A 10804-nucleotide genomic window follows, 5' to 3' on the forward strand; every position below is an offset into this window, starting at 1 on the left:
CACAGAGATAAATACGGAAATTCCTGTTGATTGTAGTGATTCAGCAAAGAGATCTTTGTTCTTAATACCACAGGTGAGTTTACTATATGACATACACCTCAGAAGCAAAACCAAACCTTTTGATGGGGGAAATAACTTCAGGAACAGATCTTTTAAAAATCATGCATTGAAGATAATAACATAAAGGGATGAAAACTGAAGGTGTGATTAAACAGATTAAGTCCAAACTTTGTTGCTTCTCTGAGAAGACAATAGAAATAAGCTTCAGTCAGGAAAAGATGTAAAAAGTACTGTTTCTCTTTTCAATAGGGTATTAAATGCTGTGTTCTTATAATAACAGGCACAATGTGGTGCTTTTATTCCACAGTTTAAAGGATGTTTAATAGCTTAGGTAACAGAGGTTCCAGCACCCCTGCGTCGCACAACTTAGATACCATCCTTAACGTGTTTTGCACACAAAGAGCTACTTAAATGAAAGTATTATTATTACTAGTACCCAATTCCTACTAAAAGCCCAACAATGCTTTTTATGGAAGCAATTATTATTATTACTACTAGCTATCCTAAATACAACTAATATTATCACTACTATTAATAGCTGCCTGCATAAAAAATGTTGTTGAGTTTTTAGGTGTTTCTTTTTTCCAAAGTCAAGAGGGAAACCTTTTCTCCAAATGTTTTTGTTAAAAAATATGGCAGAACTACTAAGATGTGGTACACTTCTCAGCTCAGCCTTGCTATTAGGGTGCTCTGGGATCCGGGCACGTGCTCAGACCCTCATGCCCAAGTTCCTGCTTTCCTGACAGCGGTGCACTGCCTGCTCTGATACAAAAACCAAGTCAGTGCTCTCTCTGCTTCTCTTGCCCATCCCTTTCCCAGCCAGCATGGGAGAAGGAGAAAAATGCCTTCTCCTCTGCCCTGCTGGCTCCAGCAATTAAGGTAGGTCTGGCTCTAGAGTGCAGGTCTCCATCCAGCAAAGCTTTTAAGCATGCGATCAACCCATCCCCATTTAGAAAAGTGCAGATGCAGCTACATTTTGCCAAGCAAGACCTGGGAGCGTGTGCCAATTAGGGCACTTTGGTAAGTGCTTTGGTGGGCAAGGATGGGCAGCTGATAGGGGACCACAGAAGGGCAACAGGGAACGGGAGAGAGGGAGGGCAGCTCCAGTGGCATTGGGGCAGTGGGAGCGAGGAGGGCTGAGAGTCAGGGCACGACTCAGAAAAGCCCACTTCTATTTCAGTGCCTTTGTTGGCTCTGGTGTCACTTTTTCCAAGTCACTTCACTGTGCCATTAGAGTTAACAGCGACCTCCTTGACAATATCCTTCTGAGATTTACACACACGAAGAGCACATTGTGAAAGCCAAGTGTTAATGATGACATCTTTGGTGAAATTACCTGGTTTCAGTGGTAATTTCCATTATCTGTCTAGAAGTTGCTTGAAGTCCTTGACTCTGACTGTGGGGACACAGCCAGGATCTCATGGGTGTCTTCCACTGCTTCACACATTCACAGTCAGGATCTGCCCCGTTGGCTCAGGGACATGGAAGGAGAGACAAGTTAGGGTGAAATGCTCAGCTCACGGGCTTAGACTAACCCTCCAAACACGACGGGCAGATTTAAGGGCAGCCAAGAGAAAGTAAAGCACAGCCCCTCTGCTAGCATCAGGCTGTGCATGTCATGTTCATGTGATCCAACATCAACGCCCACAGGGAAAACAATGGCTTTCAGGCAAGTTATTTTCAAGAATGAAAACAACTGAATGGATGGGAAGGAGGGTGAGATTTCCATTGCTGGGAGAAAAAATGAACACGGTAAATAAAAGACCAGTTTCCAGCTGTGGAAAGATCATGCTGGAGGAGGTGCCAGAAAAAGAGATGAGAGGAAAATGCTCCCATTGGCGTAGGGAAATGGAGAGAGAGGAGCACTGGCCTAGGTTGGAGATGTGCTGAGGAGCGAAGTGAGAGCGGGGAAGGATGTGTTTCACTGGGAACAGAGGGAAGTAATGAAGAAAAGGGGGCAAGGGGTTTTTTTCTGAAATTACAGAATATATATATAATGGCTGCAGCATTCTTAAAGGTGAAAGGGAAGATGCTTATGGAAATTAAAAACAAGTTCACAATAATTATCAAGAAAATAAGTGCTGGAGCATAAAAATAAGGCTGTTGATCAAATGTGAATAGGTAGTAGTATTCTATTGTGACCAAAGGGACTCATCCCTATGCCAGACGATTTGAGATTCTTTTGAGATCGGCTGAAGAGCCCAGATTCTTTCAAGAAGCACTCAATACTGCCCAGGGCTGAACTCCAACATGGCAGAAGAGAGCAGGGCACGAATCCAGATGTCCATGTTGTCCCAAATTACACACCCAGAGTACTCCCCAGTACCCAGGCAGCCTGCCACCGCGACTGCTACTTACCTTTAGTACGTGGGCTGTTAATTCACTGGTACATTTGAAGTGCCTGATGAAAATGTCTCTGATGATCTCAATTTGGAAGCCTTTCTTCTACAAAATGCTTCACAGGAAAGTTTCATTTTAGGAGATGTACATACCCAAAAAGTGCTAAAGACTGTATTGTTCAAGAAAAATGTATGAATTGCTGTCATCTAAAATAAGCAGCTAGTGCAGTTTCATGTACAGCAGAAGCTTTCTGGATGTTATAAAAATAGCCCCTTGTATTAATCTGCCAGGTCTAGCCCCCACAGAGGTGTACAAAGCCTTAGCACTAGCAAATGCCTTCTGATGATGCCTTGCTGAGTCACTACATCACCAGCTCCTGACAGAAAGCCTTCATCTAAATATATGCTATATGCTTCACTAATTGCTGCGATGTGTAAAATAGGGTGTGTGAGGATGATACAGGTCACAGGGGCTGGACTGTGATGTTTAATTATAAGCTACAAAATCTCAGCATCATAAAGATTGTTTCCATTAGTGATCTGACACAAGGCTTCTTACATCTTACCGCAAGATGTCTGTGGCTTTAACTCAGTGAGTGCTTTCCTTTTCCCTCAAGGATAGGAGAATTTCATCTTAAGAAACAAATTAAACAAATACTTTTTATACTAAATATGCTTAACCTAAAGCTTTCTCCCTATTATTTCATAAACACTTTGAGATTACAGAGGCTCAGCTAGCTTAGTAAAGATGAATTGCATGTGATCCTGGGAAAACAGCCATTGCATTAGTTATTCTTCCTTTCCGTTGCGTTAGGCTTTTTGTAAATAATCTGCATGTTTAATCAATGGAGACTAATTAAGAAGACAGGACATACTTTATTGTTGTATTAAAACCTGTTCATTGCCATAGGCAAGACATCATCAATATTTCTAGATGAAAATTACTACTTGCAATATACATCATGGACAATTTTACTGTAACCATTAAAAAAGCTAAAAGAATATTCTGTCACTGGGTACAAACAGCGATATGCAGATTTACAACTGTGTAACCAAATGCATAATTCACCCATGTGTATGATATTTTGGAAGAAAGGGATTATAACGAACTTGATTACTTCTTCCTATAGTCCTAAATTCAAGGATCCCAAAAGACAGAAGATTCCCATTAAACTAGCTCCAGAGCACTCTACACATCTAAATAAAACCAGTCAAGTGTTAACATCAGTTATTCCACTGTAAATATGGACTTTCTTCAGTGACTTTAATAGATTTTTTCCTAAATTCACAGTTGTAACAAAACAGTTACCACTGCCCCAAACAGCTGATTTATATGCCAAATAATATGGTGGAGTAAATGCTGCTTAGGGCCAGATCTATCAACTTTGCTCATACAAACAATCACATTGATTTAAACAGGATCAATCAAGTCAGCAGGATTCACTCAGGCAACGTCTACGTTAGCAGCAGGAGCAGCACTGCAGGGTGAAACGGCTTGTGCTGGGGCCCAATGTCCGTGCCAGCAGCGTGGTGGAGAGAGGACGTTATTGCCGTCGAGCTCCCGCTTGGCCCCACAGTTGCCCATTATCAGCTGGAACAAGCACAGTAAATGGGAAATTCACCTCAGAAACGTTCTCCTGATCCCAGCTGAAACATGGATGTGGGCATATCCCCAGATGGCCCCAGGCCTGCCAGTATCTCATGTGCATTGTCACAGTTTACCAAAGAAAAGAGGTTGGGGATCGGTCTTCCCAGTTCACCACCAAGTGCTGGGTCATTCCCATGACTGGACTTGTTCAGGAGACAGCCACCAGCTATATACACTTAACCTGCTTAGAAACCTATATTGTATGTGTGTATTTTGGGGTACAGACTGATGCAGAAAGTAAGGCCCAGTGAAAGGTACACGCCTCAATGGACAAGCTGAGTTCCTGTTCCAAGGATGAACTCAAGGAAGGACAAGAGTTTTACTTCTGACCAAAGGAAAACATTGTTTATTAACCGGTTAAGGGCCAGAAATGATTCCTATTATGGCTACATAATACCTACGTATATATGGAGGGGAAACAGTCCGTGACCTAGGAGGATGGCAGAAGAGTCTCCTGCGGAAAGGAGATGTTGCCCAGGACAATAAACATGTGCAGATCCCCCAGGAGACTTGAGCGGTGAGATTGGCTCTACTTATGTATGTTTTACGCTAGCTGGGTGATAACTAAGCCTTCATCTCCATGGGGATGGTGAGCCTAAACCAAGGCCCACGGGACAGGCAATAAGTGCCCAAGCTCCCCTGGGTCTTCTCCACAGCATCCCAGGGGTGGGACTGAATGTCCCACATCCCTCGGCGGCTGCATGGCCAGCATGTCCAGGGGGCAGGACAGGCAGGGACATCCTTGGGCGATACTGGGGAAAGGTTACGTGTCTGGGGAAAGGCAGAGCATGGGGAGCGTGGGAGCCTTCGTCAGTGCTTGAATAGGGTCTCAGTTTTCCTAGGATATTTCCCAAGTGTATCCAATTGGTGTAATGCTGCTGAATTGTAACGACTGCCGCCTAATCAGCATGAAACAGCATTGGTTCCACTTAGCTGGGATGTGCCGGAGGGAGGCAGGGAGCCAAGCACAATTACGTTGCTACAAATTCCTGATCGTTGGCTCTCGCAATACAGACGGATCAAAATAAAATAGGGAAAGAAGAAAAATTATGTCAATATCATTTGTTTAATAAGCTATTTTACCTCATTTTTTTGCAGCATTGTAAAAGAGACAGCTGCTTTGCTTTGTATCTCAGTACTCAACCAATGTGCGTATCCTTCAGTACCTCTGTCTGTTCCATGTTTCGTTGCTGAAATAATGGTAGGAGACCAGCCAATGGAGGCACTCCAGTACCAGTATACAAAGAGTCACAGCTTCCACAAAAGACAGAAATCCAGGAAATTCTTTTAAAAATATATATATACACACACATACAAAGACTTTTTTTTTTCCTTACTGCCTGCTGTGAATCTTTAGAAAAGTTAATATATTGATTATTTTCATCAGGGGCATGCCAATCAATTAATCAATGCATTTAGATATTTCCAACTACTGTGTCTAATTTCTCTGCTGTATTTTACAGTTCTTCTGCATTAGACCCAGCTAGAAAATGCAGCTCTGATGTTATTTTGGCTAGTTGTGATTTATATGTCAAATCCACTCTAAAATTCTTAAATTCTTTTCAAAACAGTTTTCAAGCAATAGTGGAACCATTGGTCTATGTTCTTAGTTAAGAAATGATTGCTTTAAGATAGTGTCTCAAATTCTATCTATTTTAGCATCTTCTTTGAGGCTCCTCTTGAATAGCAGAAGTTTAGGCCAATTGGTTACTCTGCCACTCCCTCAGGAGAGACTCTTGTTTCTTCCATGCTTGTTACGGATTTTTAGCTGTTCAGCAGTATAATATATAGATGTGCAAGTACACATTTTTTCTTGATACAAATCCTTCAGCTTGTAGGTGACTTTTAGTATCTGTCCTCATCAGACATGAAAGGTTTATACACTTACACAAAGTACTGTAAATTCACAATAAATTGTAGGAGTAGGTGACTGAAGATACAGTCCTTTGAGATCCAAAGTATCTTTAGGTTCCCCTGGGCTTTCTCAGGGCATCATGGGTGCAAGACCTCACTGGAGCAGGCTTCTGTGGGTGCATAATTAAAAGCATAGTGCATGGCTGCCCTTAAAATCTAAGCCATTAGGAGAATTTGTGCATATAAGGATTTGATAGGCTGGGTCTTTCAAATGGTACCTATAATTTTGGAAGTATAATAAAATTTATGAGCAAAGTATCAACAAGATCTAGATGTATTATTTTTATTTTATTACTGTAATTTCTCATCTAGAAGAAAGACTTCTGTAGATCTGTACATACTGAGATGATAACTGATGTAGTTTTATCTTTGACCTAATTCATTGTTCTGATTTGTGGTTGTTTGTTTTTTAATTTTGCATCTTTATTCAAATATTTTTAAAGTAGCCAGATTAACATAGTGTTTAAAACTTCCCACTGATCAAAAGGTGTTACTGGGAGTTTTGATTCTGTCACGACAGCAAAAAAATGCAATAAGACACAAAAATTCTTCGCTTTTATACGTGTTTATTTATGTTCTGTCACTATAGTTCCTCTGTTAATCCTAGTTTTTTCATCTACCTCCTTAGTAACCCATTGAATCACTCACCTGGCTTTCAGAAAATTCTCTGTCTGGATAAATCGAGACAGAAGCCTGAACCATTCACACTCTCCACACAACAACCAATAATGAGATTGTTTACAAATTATGCTACGATGTGCAAGATCTCATTTGATTATACCTTAACTATTCTGTTTTTCCCTCCCTACCTCACAGATGATGGAAATGCTTAAAACACATTAAGGTAGTATGTCACAGACTAATGTAAGTGTGAGCATGGCATCCAGGGGACAAGCTGTGAAATGTTTGCGCGCTTCTGCCAAAATACGTTGCATGGCTTTCTGCTGTTGTCTCGTGTTTCTGATGTTAGGCAGCATGTTCAGCAACATGTAAGCATTTTGTTTGATATTTATATTCCCAGCTTTGGTTTTGTATAGTCTTAATAATCCGCCTTTTTCAGTAGCTTTTGGCTGCTGCTAGTGGCAAATCTGCAAGCTGTGTATGTTATTCTTAAGTAACGTTCAGAAGTACCTACAAGGATCAGGGCCCCATTGGCTATGGCTGTTTAGAAATCCACTGTAGAAATGTTGAAGTGTGCAATTCAAAGGGGTCAGAAACAGTATCAACACTTCTTCTGTGCTTGCCAGTGGAAAACAGCAGCTCCCAGTTTGCCTTTTCTAGAAGTCAAGCCTGGTACTAGTGCAGCTGGCTGCTGCGTACGGCTCTGCTACCCACATCTGTGCCTTTGCAATGTGAATGCTTTGTGACGACTCTTCTGTTGTCAAACTCTTACTTCGTGTGACAGATGACACATTGGAATTAAAAATGTTATGTTTTCACAGTACTCTGTTAAAAAAAGACTACTATGGGCAAATATGATGTTCTCCTGTGTTTATATACTTGTTTTAATCTTAGTGTATGTAATGCTCATGAAGGTGAGACCAGTCACAGCATCTTGAAACATACTTACCCACACAGGTCTTCCGGCGCTGCCTAGTATTGAGAGGCAGAACTCAGTTATTCCCTGCCTGGGTTTCTGTTCACCTGGGATTGCCACTCATATTTTAAGCACACTGTGTTTTTTTGTCATGAGGATGGTCAAGTATTGACCAGGTTGCCCAGCAAGGTAGTGTCATCTCTGTCCCTGGAGATACTCAGAACTTGACTGGATATGACCCTGAGCAACTTGCTCTAGTTCAACCTGCTTTGAGCAGGGAATTGGAATACATGACCTCCAGAAGTCCCTTCCTACTTACAGTTGTCAATGATTCTATGATTTCATGACTGTACAAGCGGGGAGTAGAGTGAAGCCACCAAAATAACTTTCGCCATGCTGTAAGCTGTCATTTGAAATCAGATCACCGGAGATCAGTGCGCTGGTCACTGTTCCATTTTTCTGGATAGTAAAATGGAGATTATCAAATGCTGGTTATTACTCTCAGTATACCCAGTTCAGCCACTTGCAACTGAGCTACACATGTAGGTATTTGTTGTATTTTCTTATCATGCAACAAAAATATCACTTCACTCCATTGCACCCAATATGTGTAATACGTGTGGAGTTACAGCATGTGTCATGTGAGAACCGGATGACTTATCAGAAACATATCTACTTTTGAATTATTGGAGCTATGCCACCTGACACTGACAGCTGTCTACATGATGCTTTTATAGCTTTTCTCAAGTTTCCCATGTAAGATCTCTACCTCTGTTCCTAAGACATTAATGATTAGACTGTCAGAGCTGAGAAAATCCACCTGGCAAGCAAGGTCACCTTCGCTGTTCTCACTAATAAAGGAAAACACCAGGCTAACGAGGCTAAGGAAGTCCTAATTAACGTCAATGGTGAACTCAAAGCTAGGGAAAAATAGGGCTGGCAAAATAAGTCTCTACAGAGGTAAGATTGTTTTTTGAAACCATTACAAAAGAAGCCTGGAAGCTGTGTTTTCAAATATTGTTAGTGCTGGGGATGGGTTGCAGAAAAGAAAGGGAGTCAATAATGGGTTTCTGATTTCCCTGCCTCCTTCTCCTTGCTGAGTTCCCACCAGCAGTCAGAGCCTCTGAGACTCAACCGAAGCCCCAAGGCAGGAGCGCCGTAGATCTCTGTTCCTGCCTGCCAAAAATCACTGTGCTCCTTCTTCAGCTTGGCCCCTTCACTCCCCAAGAAATGTGCCTCCTCGGGAAAGCTGGAGCCATGACACACAGGCAGAGCTGGGCCACCCCGCAACCTCCCACCCCCTCCTCTTTCTGGCAGGAGACCCACCTTCCCCCTTCCTGCACAGCCAAACAAAACGGCCAACATCTACCCACAGTTGTTGTGCGTGGTAAATGGGTGTCACACAGACCATTTTTGATAGGAGCCAACTCACAGATCTGTCTCTAGCACCATTTAAGGATCCTGAATTTGCCTTTGCATCTTGCTGCACTGTGCCACTGTGACAAGAAATAGTCTGTCCTCCCAAAGCACCCAATTAAGCATTTTTGCTCCCATTTGCTTCCCCTAAACTACTCTTAGTCCAAAGTTCAGATTCCCTGAATTGGGCTAATTCCCCTGGTTGCCGCCTCCCTCATCTCAACTCTCTGACCTCCATTGCAGGATTGCTGCAACCAGCCATCTCTCAGACACCCCTATCTGGCAAACTGCTGAGCCATGCAACGTTTCAGCCTATTCATTTGTATAATCTGGGTGTTTGACGCTGATCTGCTTACTCAGCTATCTCTGGTTCCTGTGTCATCCCGGCACCGCTGGAAGAAGCCCGGTTTCCCCACTGATTTCCCTTGCATGGCAGGGGTGTCTCCAACTCAGTTCTCCTATTTTACAAGTGTGAGGGAGCAGTCCATAAATGAGAGTGAGTATTTTTGGTTTTCAGTGCCTGTATGTGGATAACAGCACCTGCAAACATGTTTTAAATTCCAGAAAGAAATATTCAAATCAAATATGATGAACAAAAATCCCACAGCCTTTTCAGCAGTGTGGAGAGTGAAGCAGAGGAAACGACTCCCTAAGGGTACTGTGAGCTTCCAGTGTTGGAGAGCCTTAGGGACAAATTATTCAAACACATCAGAAGTGACACTGGTGCAATTGGGACACTGGTGACACTGGGACAAGGAGTGGTCTGCATGACCTCATGAAGTTCTCTCTTGCTGTGTTTTTGTATGATTTTGTTATTTTAAATTATGTTAACAGCCTCAGCCACAAAATTTAATCACCATTCTAAATCGCGTGCACATATAAGTGGCTGACACCAGGACACAAATTTGCCGGTAAGAAAGGACAGACCTGAAGAACCACTGCAGACTCTTGAATGTCACCATCTCTCTCTTGCACACATACAAGGGTGTAAGTCCACCGCACACTGCTTCTGCCTGTTAGTGTAAGAACAGGCTAATATTACATACTCAGCCAACTCCAGCAGTGTCCACAGAGCCAGCCATCGTGGCCCACTGGATCATGCTGTCATGTGTTCCTCTGCAAACCCGGTTGTCTTAGCTGGCTTCCTCTTTGAGCCTCAGAGCATCCATCCTTCACCAAATCCTGCGACACAATTACCTTCTGCAGTTACATCACTCTGAGCAAATGACAGGAATAGTTTTTCTAATGACCTACAGCAGTTTTATCCATCACATGAAGGTTAAATCCTCAGAAAATTATTCACAGACTGCCATCATTGATCAAAATGGTCTCCTACAATTTCATTCAGCCTTCAGCCACACACATCTCTGACCATGTCAGATTAGGAGACTGGTTTCCAACATCTCTCCCAGGTAGCTTCTCTCTGCAGTCTTTCAGTAACAGGAACATGTGCCTTGGGATTTACCATGACATCATCTGCGCTTCCCAGGCAGGGACACAGCTCCTCACAGTGATGCCGGGTGGCCGTGAATCTGTCAACACTGCTACTGCCTGCCGCTTCATCTGCAACATTAAGCAAAAGCCAGTGCTCTCTGAAATGATCACTGACCGGATCACTTGCCTACTGTTTGGTTTCCTCGGTTCCCTGTGTTTAGATATTCTCTGGACCATGGAGCCAGGCATGCCCTCATCAGGACATTTCTTGTTTTATGCCCTAATCCCTGGCAGTCCTTTGCTGCTAGATACTTATGCTGGTCTCTGTCATCTCCACAAGGTCTTCTATCCCAACATTTCCACTTGACCCATCCTGTCATGCTCGCTCAAGCTGCTGTTGCAGTGCCACGTTTGGGGCTCTGGGATCCATCCATAACAAAAAGGGTAACACACCAT

Source organism: Mycteria americana, chromosome 1 (assembly GCF_035582795.1).
Source record: "Mycteria americana isolate JAX WOST 10 ecotype Jacksonville Zoo and Gardens chromosome 1, USCA_MyAme_1.0, whole genome shotgun sequence".
Classification (NCBI taxonomy): domain Eukaryota; kingdom Metazoa; phylum Chordata; class Aves; order Ciconiiformes; family Ciconiidae; genus Mycteria; species Mycteria americana.